This window comes from Mustela nigripes, chromosome 17, assembly GCF_022355385.1.
Source record: "Mustela nigripes isolate SB6536 chromosome 17, MUSNIG.SB6536, whole genome shotgun sequence".
In the NCBI taxonomy this organism is placed as follows: domain Eukaryota; kingdom Metazoa; phylum Chordata; class Mammalia; order Carnivora; family Mustelidae; genus Mustela; species Mustela nigripes.
Genome location: NC_081573.1, coordinates 18,388,817 through 18,404,703, shown reverse-complemented (window position 1 = coordinate 18,404,703; position 15,887 = coordinate 18,388,817). Strand labels below are relative to the sequence as shown.

At 45.1% G+C, this 15,887-nt stretch overlaps 1 protein-coding gene across 2 annotated transcripts in view; it reads left to right on the top strand.

The window, feature by feature from the left end:
* Positions 1-888: 888 nt before the first annotated feature.
* The window catches only part of GARRE1 (granule associated Rac and RHOG effector 1), an 81,055-nt gene continuing 66,056 nt past the window's right edge, over positions 889-15,887 (top strand). Inside the window, exon 1 of one of the 2 annotated variants that reach the window (XM_059383848.1) lies at positions 889-984. The gene's annotated coding sequence lies outside the window, so the exon portion shown is untranslated. Of the gene's footprint in view, positions 985-7,803; positions 7,862-15,887 lie in introns of those variants that run through there. The other variant, XM_059383849.1, reaches the window with a different exon arrangement.

Here is a 15,887-nt window from a genome sequence, read left to right as displayed (position 1 = left end):
TTCCTCTTTAAGGCTAAATAATGTTCCGTTGCATGGATAGACCACATTTTGTTTATCCACTCATCCATCCTTGGACATCTGGGTTGCTTCCACCTTTTTGGCTATTAAGAATAATGATGCTATTAACATGGATAAAGAAATCTACATCCACTCTTGCCTGCCCCTCTCTAGTTCTTCCCTGAAGCTATATCCCTAGTAATCCCTTTAAGCCCACAAGTATGGTAAAATCACCCCTTGCTTAAAACTTAATAGTTCCCCATTGCTCTCTGGCAAGATCTTATTACCCTCGTTTCTTGAACACAAAGCCATTGAAGACACCTGCTGTTTCTTCTGTCCTAACCGTGCTTTCCTCTCTGCTTCTCCAAGTTGTTTTCTTCCTTCTTCCCTTTAGGACCTCATCTCCTGCTCTATTTTCTGGGCGAAGAATTCCCTGATCACCCTCCTACACTAGGTCAGGGGACTCTCTCTCCCTCCCTCTTCCACTTTCCCCTCCTACCGCTTGTCACAATTGGCACTGTCTCATCATGTGTATTTGTGACAATTTTATTGTGTTTCCACTAGAGAATAAACCTGTGAGGGTGAGAGCGTTCATTACCCGGTCCCTGTAGTGCCTGTCAGGACCCGGCATCCAGCAAGCACTCAGTATTTTAGTATTCTGTTTCAATAATAAATACGTGAGGACGCAGCTAACCCCTCCCGCCCAGGGGCCAAGCCACAGAGGAGGACCCGGGTGGCCCTGCGGGCTCGGGCTGCCTGTCCTCAAACCCCGCCCTAACGCAATCCCACAGGGCGGTCGCCGGCGCCTGGGGTAGGAAGCTCAGGGCCGCCCCCTCCCGGCTCGCGCCAGGGGGGTCGACTTCGAGCCCTTGGGTCAGCAGCCAGTCCGGCGTCCGCCTGGGGCGGGGGCGGGGCCGGGCTGGAGACGTCACTTCCGGTGTACACAGCCGGTCCGGGCGGTGCGCTGGGGGCCGGGGCGCGTCGCAGGTGAGGAGCGGGCGCGAGCGGGCGCTACCTGGTGCGGACAGGCGGGCGGGCGGGCTGGGGGGCGGCCGGTGGGCTGCGGCCGGGGCTGGCGTCTGGACGAGCTCGCGGGGCGCCGCTCCGCTCGGGGCCGCGGGGCGCGGGGCCGTGGGCTCCCGCCTCTTGCCCGTCCGCTGTGGAGGACGCCGGGCTCTGGGGGCGCTGGCCGGGCGGACGGAAGCCCGGAGGGGCCTCCCGGCTCGGGCCCGGGACCGGGGGCGCCGGGGGACCCCGCAGACGCGGGACGGGAGAGGAGCGGGGGGGGGGGGTCGCTCCCTCGGGCCGCCGGGGCCGAGGAGGTCGTGCTGGCGCGGGCACCCGCTCCCGGAAGCCGGCGGAGCAGTCCGCGGAGGCACGGCGGCCTGTGGGCGGCCGGGGTCCGCCGGGACTGGCTGGAGACGCGGCCCTCACGCCGCCCGGCGGCTGCCGGGCCGGCTGCGCGCACCTTCCCCGCCGTGCGGGGCAGCGGAGGAACACGATTTTCCGGCCCGGCGGAGCCTGCTGGCGCAGTCGGCCCGGGGGTGGCTGTGCGGGGACCCGCCGGGGCCGGGGCGGGGGATGAAGGACCCACGCCTGTGGGGCGAGTGCAGGGTCAGGGGTGTGTCTTCCTGCTCCGCGCGGTGCGAGGAAAGAAGCATGCCTGCTTGGCACGATAAGAATTCTGTTTATACTCCTCGCAAAATTTGCCAGATGAACACTCAGGTTGGGGGACCCCAATTTGAAAGTAGCTTGTTCCCGCCCCTTCACACCCATTATAAAAGCAGTTCTTTCTCCTCACATTCGAGACAACACAGAAAGTATCGAGAGGATACTTTTTCAAATGACAGTCGTCCGCCCACCTACCACTCAGGGGCAGGCATTGCTAACATTTTGTTAATACCAATAAATGGTCTCTTTCACTTGTATTATCACTTACATAGATTTCATACTTACCGTTGTAGACCATAATGTAACCAAACCCTACGGATGAACACGCAGATTGTTTCCAGTTCGTCACAGGATAATTCTGATTGTTTTAGCATAAATTTACAAATGAGGTCAAAGGTAACATTCATTTAAAAAATAAGGTATATTTGTTTCCTTTGCTGACATGTTTGGAAAATTCTCCATCCCGATGTTATAAAAAGTTCCACTCATTTTACTCCTCATTTCATGGCTTTTTTTTTTTTTTTTTTTAAACTTTCAGCTTAAAAATTTCTACTTAAAATTTCGTCTCGGTGTAAGATACGAAATATTTTCCAAATGGTTGGTTGACCCAGTTTTATTGACTAAGCTCTGACTGCTGTTTTGTCATATTTTAGATCTAAAGTTCTCAGTATGTGTTTATAAGGGACTACTCACAAAATTGATACTTGGATTTTGTGTATGCTTTTTAAATTTCATTCGTAGTATCTTTTATTTTTTCTTAATTTCCTTTACAAGTCTAGGAAATAGTTCATGTTTGAAGGTTTTTTTCTTTTTTATCTTTTAAAGTGAAAAGTTTATTGTTTCATTTTCTTTCTTGCTGTCAAGATAACAAACTCCATATGAAGAGTTCAGGTTTGTTGTGGCAACTTTTCAGTCTGGCATTTGAGATTCTAATCTTCCTCTATTTTTGCACTCGAATACGTAGGTTAGCATTGGAGACCAAGATAGAAAAGCTCTCAGATTCCCTTGGCAAGCCTAGATTTTTTCAATCTAAAATTATCTCTGGATTTTTGGAAGACAGCATGTTTTAAGCATCCTTTAAAAAAATTTTTTTAAACAAGTTGCACATGATTCTGCTGAAATCTTACTAAATGTTTATTCTGTTTCAATCCTGGAGCCTAATACACCAGAAGCTTTATGTCAAGCGGGTCTTCCAAGTCTGTAGGAAAATAATTGTATCTAAGAGCTAGTAGGCTGGGGCATTACGTGGGCTGGGTGTCCACTCTCTTTCTTTCCCTCTTGAGATGTTGTCCTTTGTGGAAAATGATGACCTTCCTAGGTGAAGAAAGAATATTGGTTTGAAAAGGAATTACTCTACTTTGGAGTTACAGGGGAAAAAAAAAAAAAAGGAAAGGAAAGGGAAAAAAAGAATGCCTTCTTCTCTTAGTACAAGTTAACATAGAGCCTGAACTTGTGAGGGTTTGTGCTTCAGATGTCTTTATCGCTCCTGAAACTGCTCTTGGGGCCCAATTGATAGATGCAGTGGCTGCTGCTTACTCATTTCCCTTGACCTTGACCATAAATATTTGGCATGGTGAGCCAGATTTTCTTGTTGTTGTCAATCTTCTTTTGGTTGGCCTTCTTGAGTTGGAGCTATTGTGGTCATTTTCTTAACTTGGAGACTGTGCTTTTTCACTTGAGTTTGTTGTTTCTCTTTCCACGTCTGCCTGTGAGCATTTTCTGAGGCCTAGCTTTGTGCCTCTACCTCTTAACCAAAAAACATGCTCCTTCCCACTCATCCAGTATGTGACTTCCAGGCGGAGAACCACTTCACCTCCTCACTCCTGTCTCCACGCAGTGACCTCAACTCAGACTGTGCTACAGGTCATTTCTTTATCTCCAGCTGACCCTGGTCATGTTCTCAAGGCCATATTCTGTCCAGCTTAGGGAGCCCTTCCTTGCTTGCCAAGGTGGCCTGTCCTTCATAACTCCAAGGACCTATCCCATCTCCTTTTCCTTCTTGATTTGGGCTGCATACGCCATTTGCTTTCTATGCCTGCAACTTGATTTAGACTTTGTATCTTTGCTCTTAGGGACTTCAGACATAATCTGGTCCCACCCTGGATGAGAAAGATGAGATCCAGTGATTTTATTTATTAATTTAGTTAACTCACATTTATGGAGTCTTTACAGTATGGGCGAGTTACTGTAGTGGAAAATTAAACTACAGAGCTGAAAGGCACAGTCTGAACAAAAAGTTAAAAAAAGCAATTGCCATAAAGTATCGTAAGTGCCTAGAAGTGGGGGACATGTAATGAGTTCCCCCAGGTTTCAGAGATCTTGTCTGTTCACTGCTCCAGGACCTAGAACACACTGTTCTGGGAACAATCAAGTATTTGTTGAATGAATCAGTGATCATCTGAGAATGACATGAGAATAAAAGTGCTGTCTATAGAGAAGATACAAACCAAGAGACATTTTTTATGTGTGGTTTGGAGAATTTCAGGAAAACTTTAAGTTCAACCAAAATGACCCAGCTGTAACCCCAAGAAGGCATGATTGGAATGTGTTCGTAGCCAGAATGCTTAAACTTAATTTTGTATCCTCAGAAGAAAAGACTGCATTTCTAGGAGAGGGTTGGGATGGTGTCTGTGGAAATTGGGGTGACAGGTCCAGGAGAGGAATTAGGTGATATGTCTGTAGCACTGCCTGGGGGCCCTGGCCAGGGGAGCTGTGTGCAGTCCTCCAGTGAGCCTCTGCACCGCCAGACAGTTGGGTACATCTCTGTTGATGCCTTTCTAGGCAGGAGAATCTTTCCCTTGCTTTGCTTCCACGCTCCCAGCCAAGGAGAGAACGTGAATGGTTGCGAGCTCCATATCCAAATCGCTCAGATTAGATCCTCGTCTTGGGGCGCTGGCTAATCTCTTTGCCCCTCAATAGAATGGGGAGAATGGTAGTACCTTCCTCTTTGTTGCCTGGCACCTGCTAAGTGTTCAGTAAATATTAGCCCTCATTAATATTTATAAACTTAGTAACTGGTCTTCTGGTTAGTACATAGCCATCTTTAAATTTAGGCGGCCTGACTCAGTTGCCCTGGACCTCCTTGCTCCTGAGTACATTGACAAAGCTGAGAATCAGAGGGGAAGTTGTGACAGATACTTTCTGCCCAGACTGCTCATCCGGAGAATCCACCTGTTGCCAGGAAGGACAGGCTTAAGCTGAGTACACTGGGAGAAGATTAGTACAGCACCACAGTAAGAGGAGAGGCCATGACAGGTACAAAGGAGTAGGGGAACAAGCGGGAGGTGTGTGAGCTGAAGGAGCTTTAGGGTAAAGGGTGGACAGGTATAAATATGGAAGTGGAGGGAAATGAGATTGGAGAGGAAGGCGGGGCCAGCTCTTGAAGAAATTATTAATGACAATATGTAACTTATTGGGCACTAACAATGTGTCAGGTGAGATGTTAATCCCTTCCACTCACTATGCTAGCCAGGTTTGGTGCCAAGTGCTTTGTGTATATTACCTTGTTCTGTCTTCACAACAACCTTGTGATGCAGGTGCTTACGTTACAGAAGTGATGTGTCCAGTGTCAGCTGGTAGGTCTCTCTGCCTGGTGATTCAGCCTGCACACTGTTGCAAGGTTAACACCTAGTATCTTTTGTACATTTTTTTAAATTTTGTTTTTTTCAAAGAGTTTATTTGTCAGAGAGAGTGCGCATGTGCACAAGCAAGGAGAGTAGCAGGCAGAAGGAGAAGCAGGCTCCTGGCAGGGCAAGAATCCCGATATGGGACTCCATCCCAGGACCCTGGGTTCTGACCTGAACCAAAGGCAGATGCTTAACTGACTGAGCCACTCAGGCGTCCCTCTTTTGTACATTTAAAAGCCTTTATGACTCCTATTTCCTGATGAACTCCACGCCACCAATATCCTCTGACTTTATAGAACCATCTTGGGTTAAAATGTGAAAATATGTGTATCTTAGAATTGAATAAACACAGTTCAGGCGCAAATATACATCAAGCTCAGAGAAATGTAGTGAAACAGGTAAGATGCAGAACAATGTGTATATGGACCCATTTGTGTAAAAAAACAAAGAGGAGAGAGAGAGAGAGAGAGAAACATGAAATAGGTTTCTAAGTGTAGAAAATAAATTCTGGAATGATAGAAAAGAAACAGTGGCTGCCTTGGGATGAGGCCCCAGAAATCTAGGCTGTTAGGCTGACCTAGCTTTGTCTTATATACTCTTTTGTACAGGATGATTTTCTTTTCACTGTATATGTGTATTATATTTTCAATTCAGAGTTAATAAAAACAAGTTTTGAAGTGTTTTCCATGTACGTAGTAGTCACTGAGAGAGGGAGTAGCACAGGCAGTAAGAACAAGGACTTTATCCAGACTGCTTGGGTTTGGTTTCTGTCTCTGCCACCTATTGGTCATTCATCTCTAAGTCACTCAACCTCTCTTTACCTCCTTTTACACTCTCTGAAAATGGGGGTGGTAACACGCCTCCTGGACTTATAGTGGGATGTTAATGACTTAATATTTGTGAAGTTCTTAGACCATTTCCCGACTGGCAGCAATATGGGCAGGTGCTGGGCACCACAGTGTGAGCAAAGAGGAGATCAGCCTGTCGCCCTGCGCTGGCAGTTCTGTGGGAGGGGAAGCCATACGAAGATAGGCTAGTGTCGAGCAGTGGCAGCGGGGGCTGCAGGGGGCTCGAGACAGACTCCGTGGGGACTGAAGGGGTCCAGGATGGTTTCATCAAAACACTGAATCTTAAATGTGGGTAACTTCTACAAAAAGAGAAAAGGGCACCCAGGGACTGGTTCCAAGGGTGATGTATGCCCCAGACAGACTGAGAAATGAGACAGGAAAGAGCCTGAGGGGAGCCCGAAATTGGGATCTAGCTTGTGATGACAGGTCATCGTTATATGGCAGTTTTTCTTACCTATATAAAATAATGATGTGATTTATAATGACATCTTAGGCTTGATGAGATGTGGTAGCTGGACCTTGATCTTTGAAATGGCCAGGAGATGTCCCTGTGTAATTTACTTAATGAGTCCCTTAATGCAGCACCTGTGGGCCACTTCCAGGTGGTGCTTACAGACTGTGTTGCCCGTGAGTATCTCTGATCTCTGCCTCTACATTTACTGAGTCTGTTGCTAGGACTCATTTCTAGATGGTATCACTTTTTTTTTTTTTTTTAACTGTTTTGTCTATGTTTCTTGTGTCTGGGTCACTGTCTGATCTGTGCTTTTTCAAATTGGTAACTGCAAAGAACCTTTTTTTTTTTTTTTTAAGATTTTTATTTATTTATTTATTTGACACATACAGAGAGAGAGAGATCATAAGTACACAGAGAGGCAGGCAGAGAGAAGAGGAAGCAGGCTCCCCGCTGAGCAGAGAGCCCGATGTGGGGCTCGATCCCAGGATCCTGAGACCATGACCCGAGCCGAAGGCAGAGGCTTAACCCACTGAGCCACCCAGGCGCCCCAACTGCAAAGAATCTTAATGGAAAGTTTTTCGGGTTTTTTAAAGATTTTTTTGTTTGTTTGTTTATTTGACAGAAAGAGAGAGGGGGAAGCAGACTCCCCACTGAGCAGAGAGCCCTATGTGGGACTTGATTCCAGGACTCAGATTATGACCCGATCTGAAAGCAGAGGTTTAACTTACTGAGCCACCCAGGCTCCCTTTAATGGGATAGCTTTTGAGTGCAGAATTCGAGCTAGAGATTACCTGGGAAAAAATCCAATTTTCTTATTAGGAATAATTTGGGGATTAGGTGCCAGTGAGGTGGCATTTATGACGGGGAACGTGGGACTACCTGAGTCTTTCCCTCACCCCACCCCCAGGTCCCAGAGGTGGATGCGTTTGCCTGGGAACAGAGGCAGAGGGAAGCTGGCTCAGCTCCCAGACCTGAGTGCTGCAGGCTGTGGTAACCTAGGCAAGGGAGGCAAAGGGAGAGCAATCTCTCCCCAGTTCCCAACGACCTATCCCATGCCTGGGTCTCAAGGTCGCAGAGAATGCCGCCACAATAGCTTTGAGCCTTGTCCTTGCCTGTCTTCCTTCAGTTTGGGGCTGGCACAGGAGGGAGTGGCCGGCAGGGAAATGGGAGGAGCCTTGACCTCCTTCCCCTCTGGAGGACACAAGGCAGTCCTCCTTTTACTTTGTTGCCAGGACCTTGAGAGTTGGGGCCAGAACAGCAGGAAGGTAAGTAATCTTTTTTAAAAACTTGGTAGATTTGTGGTATTTTGAGGAGGAAGAGTTTGGTTTTCCCCCCCATGAATGGTAGGCTGGCGTGAAGTATTTCATTAGAAGAGAAAATGCTTTCCTCTGACTAGTGTCCAGCTTCTTTCAGAGCAGATGGCCCCAGTTTCTGAGTGAGACTCAAGGTGTGCCAAGTGCTATGGTTTATGGGCTTAAGCCTCACCACTGTACTGAAGAAACTGAGGCACAGAGTTCAGAGAAACAGAGGCGTAGAGTTAATAAGTGCCATTCTCGTAACTGATAATTATTAAGAACTGGGATTCGTATCTAGGTCAGTCTGACTCCCAAACCCGTACCATAACTACTGTACTTTGTCAGTGCCTGTTTCCAAGAAATGTCTTGATACTGTTAGCACCTTTTCTTTTCTTTTTTTTTCAAGATTTTATTTATTTATTTATTTGCCAGAGAGACAGTGTGTGGGCATGAGCACAAGCTGGGCGAGCAGCAGGCAGGGGAAGAGGGAGAAGCAGGCTCCCCATGGAGCAGGGAGCTTGATGCAGCACTCGACCCCAGGACCCTGAGATCATGACCTGAGCCAAAGGCAGTCGCTTAACTGACTGAGCCACCCAGGTGCCCCATGTACTGTGTAGCATCTGACCTACAAGGTAAAAGCATGAGCTTTTTCTCCCATGAGGTTGTAAGCTCCCAGAGAGCAGGACTTATGTCTGTTTCATTCACCCCGCTACCCCAGTGCCTGGAGCAGTGTCATGTACATAGTAGGACCTCGGTAGATGCCTTAGTATGTGAAGGCTCATGGTGTGGAGAAGCGGCAGAGTCTCAAAGTCAGATGATGGTAACCTGCTGCAGGCCTGCTCTGTAGGGCTATCCTCCCTACCTGGGGAATGGGGGTGGGGGGTGCTGGGGAGCATCAGGGCCTTTTCATGATGTAACATACTAACGAAAATAAACTCGTGGTTTTTAATAGAGGTAGATTTTTTGGGTTTGAAATAATTACCTCAATGCTTGTGGCTTTTAAAAAATGATTTTTCTCAGTCGACTATACTTCAGTTTAAAAAAAGAAAAGGATTTACTTTAAGTCATTCTCCTTAATTTATCCCCTGATTTCTATCAGCATCACAATTTGTTGCTGTGAATATGTTCATTGTGTTTGGCTGTATTGGATGTGAAAACTTCTAATGGTCCAGCACCATTTTAGTTCATCAAAAACCTGGTTTCACCTGAGCAGACTTTTTCAAAAGCTTCAGAACCAAAATCATTTATCCTTTGGTGATAAGTGGTAGTCATATGTAGATAAACCTTTCCTTGGCAAGGCGGTGTCAACTGCCCCCCACCTTCTGCTTTTAGCTTCTTTGGAAGATTTTTATTTTTTATTTATTTATTTTTTTAAAGATTTTATTTATTTATTTGACAGCGAGAGATCACAAGTAGGCAGAGAGAGAGGAAGGGAAGGAAGCAGGCTCCCTGCCGAGCAGAGAGCCCGATGCGGGACTCGATCCCAGGACCCTGAGATCATGACCTGAGCCGAAGGCAGCGGCTTAACCCACTGAGCCACCCAGGCGCCCTGGAAGATTTTTATTTAATAAAGTGTTTTGGCTCAGAGTGTTCCTCTAATAAAATTCTTTGAAAAGTTGTAATATTTGTTTTGTTTTAAGGGCAACAGGTTTTGGGTTACTCTTTTTTTTTTTTTAAAGATTTTATTTATTTATTTGACAGAGAGAAAGATCACAAGTAGGCAGAGAGGCAGGCAGAGAGAGAGGAGGAAGCAGGCTCCCTGCCGAGCACAGAGCCGCCTGACGTGGGGCTCAATCCCAGGACCCTGAGATCATGACCTGAGCCGAAGGCAGAGGCTTTAACCCACTGAGCCACCCAGGTGCCCCTTGGATTACTCTTTTGATTTTATAAGAAAACTAAACACAAGCCTTAGAATACAGCAGGTTGATTTTATCACCAGAAAATTCGACAAATAGCTAGATCGGCCCTCAGCAGGACCGGCAATGGATTCTTTTTCTCCCACTAAATGTTCACCACTTTTCTTGGTATGAAACTGAATATATGGTGATTACCATCCATTTCATTTACTTTTCTACTTTTCTACTAACTATTTAAAAAATAAACTAGACTTTGATCTTCCTCTTTTTCTCCTCACCCCCCAAATACCCTCAATTTAAACAAAATTACCCTTCATCTTGTATAACTGTTAACACACTCGATCTTTTTTTTTCCCCCACCAATTTGTGCTATTTGGGGGATGCCTGGGTGGCTCAGTTGGTTAAGTGTCTGCCTTCGGCTCAGGTGTATCTCTCTCTCTCTCTCCCCTTTGTTTTTTTACACAAATGGGCCCATATACACATTGTTCTGCATCTTACTTATTTCACTACATTTCTCTGAGCTTGATGTATATCTGCTCCTGAACCGTGTTTATTCAATTCTAAGATACACATATTTTCACATTTTAACCCAAGACGGTTCCATAAAGCCAAAGGATCTTGGTGGGCTTGGAGTTCATCAGGAAATAGGAGTCATAAACACTTTTAAATGTACAAGAGAGGGACACCTGAGTGGCTCAGTTAGTTAAGCATCTGCCTTTGACTCAGGTCAGAACCCAGGGTCCTGGGATCAAGTCCCACATCGAGTCCCACATCGAGTCCCACATCGGGCTCCTTCCTCAGTGGGGAGCCCGCTTCTCCCTCTCCTGCCTCTCTGGCTACTTGTGCGCTCTCTCTCTCTGACAAATAAATAAAATCTTAAAAAAAAAAAAAAACCCTGTTCTATTTTGAAACTAAATTTTAACTCTGTTGACTTTATGGTTAGAAAATTTTTTCTTCTGCTTAAATTAAATTATCACTTGTTTGTAGATGACTGAATAAAAAAGCTTTTCAGGGTGCTTGGGTGACTCAGTCATTAAGCGTCTGCCTTCAGCTCGGGTCCTGAGGTCCTGGGATTGAGCCCCACATTGGGCTCCTTGTTGAGCAAGCAGCCTGCTTCTCCCTCTGCCTGCTGCTCTGTTGTGCTGTTGTGCTCTCTCTCGGACAAATAAATAAATAAAATCTTTAAAAAAAAAAAAAAAAAGCTTTTCGGATCCACTAATATCATCCTTTGTTATTATAGAGGAATGTCCTATTTTGTGGTGATAAATGTTACAGAGCAAGTGTCAGGACAAGAGGTGGTCACATGTCACCATGTGGGGGTAGTTTGTTCTCCCATTTGACCAGAAGCTCCTGGAGGGCCCTCCCTCTGCATCCTGGGTGCCCGGAGCATTTCTGAGCATTCAGGGACCACTCGCAGGGTTGACTCTGTTGTTGGAGGAGGCATATAGAAACATCTTCATTTGAACTATGGTAGATTTGAACGTTGATCAGAATTTTTATTTAGTAGGTTTTTTTGTGGTTTTTGTTTTGTTTTTTTTTGTTTTTTGGGGTTTTTTTTTTTTTTTTGGTCAACTGATCAGTTATTCGGTAAGTTTTTGTTTTGCATTAACAGCAATTTTAGTAGTCATTTCTTAAACAGAAAAAATAATAATCTTGGCCTCTTTAAAACTTTTTCATTGATATTTTTTACTCTGATAGAACTTTAATGTTTCTGGAGTTTTTGCACAATTTTTGAAATTAACATGCTTAGTATTAATTTCTTGGGAACTGTTTCTGTTTAATGGGCTAGTGTTCAGTTTTGCACATATTTTTCTTTGGGGGCAGTCTCTGGGTGTGGAAGTCATCTGGGCCTGGTGGACCCAGAAGTGTCACTTCCTTTCCTCTGGCTTTGGCTCTCCATGCCTGCCTTTCCATTTTGATGTTTTAATGATACCCTCCTTGCTCGGTGATTTGTGTTCAGGAAGCAAGGCAGTGATTACTTTTGTTTCTGCTTTGTGAACTTCCTCCCCCACTTCCTATTTTTACCAACCGACTACAGGAAATGAGGCAGCTTCTGGCACTGATTTTAGGTGGCAGAGGACAAGGGCAGGAGCCATTTAAAACATTTTCCTCCTTAGTTTTTTCACTGCCTCCTTCCTGTAAGAATCATAGGAACATGGTTTTGTGATTGGGTTGAGATGATGACATGTCCTCCTCACCCTTGGTGGGGTGGGATGCTGCTCAGTTGTAGCGCAGCGCTTTGGGGAAGTAGTAGGTGAGAGCTTTTCTCCATTGTAACAGTAGGAATGGGACATTGTAGCCTTGTGGCCCAGCTGCTGACATGGGTGAACAGTTTAGCAGAAGCAAAAGGTAAAGGGACCTGTTCTAAGTAAGGCTGGAAAGGTGGGTTCTGGTCCTCCAAGGTGGGAGCCTTGCCTCTAGGGGCCCTCTCTGCTCTCTGAGATCTTTGACAAGGGCCTTAGCCTTTGTGGTGCTCTCCTTCCTCTGAACTCATGGCATTTATTTTCTAAACACTATTTAGCATTTACCCTTTTCTTTTCCCCTGATGACTCTTATCATATTGTGGACTTGTGGAAGATTCGCTTAGGGAGAAGTTTGTATCATCTTCTCAGAAAGAAGTAACCTTTTATACATTAGGTAACTTGAACATGGAAGGTGCTTGAAGCATTTGTTTAGCAGTTTCTCTAGTGGCACTATTAACATCTTGGGGTGGATAATTCTTTGGCTTTGAATGAACAAGGGAGCTGTCCTGTGCGTGGTAGCATAGTTAACAGCTTTTCTGGCCTCTATCCATAGCACTCCCCTACTCCCCCAGTTGTGACATCCAAAAAGTGTTTCCAGACATTGCCAGATGTTCCCTGAACTGGGTGCGTGTGAAGGATCCTCTCCTCTACTTGTTGCGAACCACTGTGTTAAAGGATTGATGGCTGACTTCTAAATTTGTAAATTGGAATAAAAAAGAATGTTTGGTTCATTGGGTTTGGAGCCATTTGTTAGTTTCTATTCCAATATCTAACATTCTCATACATTTTTGTTTTCCCAGTTAGATTTTGCTATTGTCTATCAGCCAGCTTTGAAGTATATCTCCCCTTCTGTGTGCTTCCACTGAAAGAACTGGGGCCTGAGCATCTGACATCTTGGCTTCTGGTCCTCATAGAAAGCATTTTCTCTCAGTCTTGATCTTGCTTGTTTCAGAAGGCTATTTCCTGGGAAGCTGAACATTGTGTATATAAAGGAGAAAATGAAAGGCATCTAGAATGTAACAGTAACAGTAGCTTGTTCATGGAGCAGTTGCTGGAGACAAGGTGAACAGAATCTGCAGGATTGAATGTAAGAGATAGAAAGCCAAAGGAACAAGACGGCGACTGTCTGGGACAACATCTTACGGTTAGGCTCAGGGCTGGTAGTGCCTTTAGCCAAAACAGCACATATAGCAGGAGGAGCAGGGAATGGAAGGGTGACTTGTGAAGTTTGAAGTACCTGAGGAGATTACTCATGAGTCTGGTCCTGGCCGGGAGACGTCTTGAGCAAAGAGTTGAATTTGGGTGTCATCAGCAATAGGTATGGGTATGACCTCCTAAACAGAGATCACTTTACTTTCCATCACTTCATCTCAACTTCCGGTCAATTCCAAGAAGACTACAGCTTTCAGCCATCCGCTCTAAGAGTGATAAACAGAACGCCAAGGTCTAGGTATTCGACAGAGGTGGAATAGTGCGGTGGAGAGCGCAGCTTCAGATTACCAGGCCCCAAACCCAGTTCTGTTGCTGACTTCCACCTCGGCCAGTGGCAAAAACTTGAAAAACTCACTTAACCTCTCTAGATGTTTTACCTACCTCACAGGGTCATTGTGAAAATTAAATTAGATAATACAGAGCCTGGCCCCAAGTACCCATTCGGTTAATGTCAGCTGTTTTTATTTTAGGGTTCTAGCAAGGATTAAGTGAGCTTAGGTCTCTAAAGCTCAGTTTAATGCTTGACAGGTTGTTGGCCCTTAATGAATTGTCTGTTTTTTTGAGGAGTACTCTCGTGAATATGGCAAATCGTCAGTCACTTCATTTATGTATTTATTTATTTATTTATATTTGTTTATTTGACAGAGGCTTATTTTTAGCACTGCTGCTTCTGTGGATGGCAACACTGACTCCATGAGTGCTGTAAAAGCAAAACAAAACAAAACAAAATTCCATTAAATAAATACTGAGGATGCGCCAATCATTCAACAAATACCTGCTGAATGTTTACAGTGTGCTTAACACCCTTGACTATCTTGAATGAGCTCAGGGATCTCGAGGGCTGGAGGTGGTGGGGAAACATGGAAACCGGTGGCGTGATACAGTATGTTGCAATACAGCCACGACTCTGCAAAGACGGGGCTAAAGACAAGGTGTTCCGGTAGCACACAGAGGGCCTCCTAGCTCATTTTTTGCCAAGGTGGTGTCTCAAAGGAGGTGATTTCTAGGTCAGACATCCAGGAGGGGTGAGAATAAACTAGGAGAATTTGCCAGGCAGAGGGAACTGAGCATGTAGACGGTGAGTGGGAAGACTGCAGGGATGGGCAGAGGGGTGGGAAAAGACAGTTGGGAAGGGTAGTGGAGAGCCGTAACACATGTGAAGTAGGAGAGCAAGTGATTTTGTTGGATCTAGAACAGTCACACAGCAGCCAGAAGGGAGCAGCCAAGGAGTTTGGAAGATCACTCAGGAGGCTCATCTTATAATTCCAGCAAGAGGAAAAGAAGGTCCAAACTTTAGATTGGCAGTGAAGGTAGAGAAAAAGGAAAAGACTGGAGAGATATTAAAGAGGCAGGAGGGGTATGATTAAATGACTAAGTGGCTGTAAAGGAGATTGAGGAGTAGAGGTGACTGCCAGGTTTCTGGTTTACAGGCAGATGGTAGATCAAGTAGGTAGATGGTAATGCTGTCCACCAAGGCAGGAAAAGAACAGTGAGAGCCTGGAGAGTGTTGGTGATGGATACTTGACTCGGGGACCTGTCCAGTTGGCCAATGAATATTTGGGATGTGGAGCACAGGAGAAAAATCTGGGCTAGAGAGATGGACTTAGGGATCCTCCCGGGAAGACCATGTTGGTCGTAGAAACAGACAAGGCACAACATGGAGCTCTGGGGAACCACAGTGCTTCAGGTCAGAGGAGGAGGAGCTCCCAGTGGCAACTGAGAATGGCCAGAGGGGTGGGAGGAGAGGTAGGAAGACAAGCATCTTCCCATACAAAATTGTCTCGCTCTTTTTAGTGTGATAACATATTCTTATAAAGGGAGCCAAAAAAGTAGAGTCCTAGGACTAAGAGAACAAAGAACTAAATCTTTCAGGCATTTTCTCTTGCCTGAATAGATATTTTAAATTCATGAATGTTGAGAATAAAATTCTTCAAAGCATTTTTCTGGAGTGCATTTCTAAATATGGCTCGTGTCATTCTGAACTGACAAAAAACATGGAAATGGTTGGGCTTTGAACTTCACAGACAATAACTTCACTAATCTCCCTAAAGAATTTCCTGTGGCGTCTCTGTATTATCAAGGGTAGATTGAGATTTACATTGTTATGGACTGGAGGGAAGAAAAAATTTTCTGTGTTTTTTTCCTCTGAAGAGGGAATGTTTATGGAGTGGTTCATCTTTATTTTTTTTTTAACAGCTTTATTGAAACATAACTCACATACCATACAATTCATCTATCTAAAGTATGTGATTCAGTGCCTTTTAGGATATTCAGAATTCTGCAGCCACCACTACAATGAATTTGAGGACATCTTTATCACTCTAGAAGGAAACCCTGTATACAGTAGCAGTCATTCCATTCTTTTCATCCACCTCAGCTCTAGGTAGACATTCATCTACTTTCTATTTCAATGAGTTTGCCTGTCCTGGACATTTCTTATTAATGGAATCATATGTAGTATGTGGCCTTTTGTGTCTGGCTTCTTTCCCCTGGCACTGTGTCTCCAAGGCTCATACATGTTGTAGCATGGATCAGTGCTTCTCTCCTTATTTATGCCTGAATAATATTCCATCACATGGCTCTCCTACATCTAGTTTATTCATTCTACAGTTGATAGACATTTGGATTGTTTCCACTTTTTTTTTTAACAGTTATGAATAATAAACTTCATATACAGATTTTTTT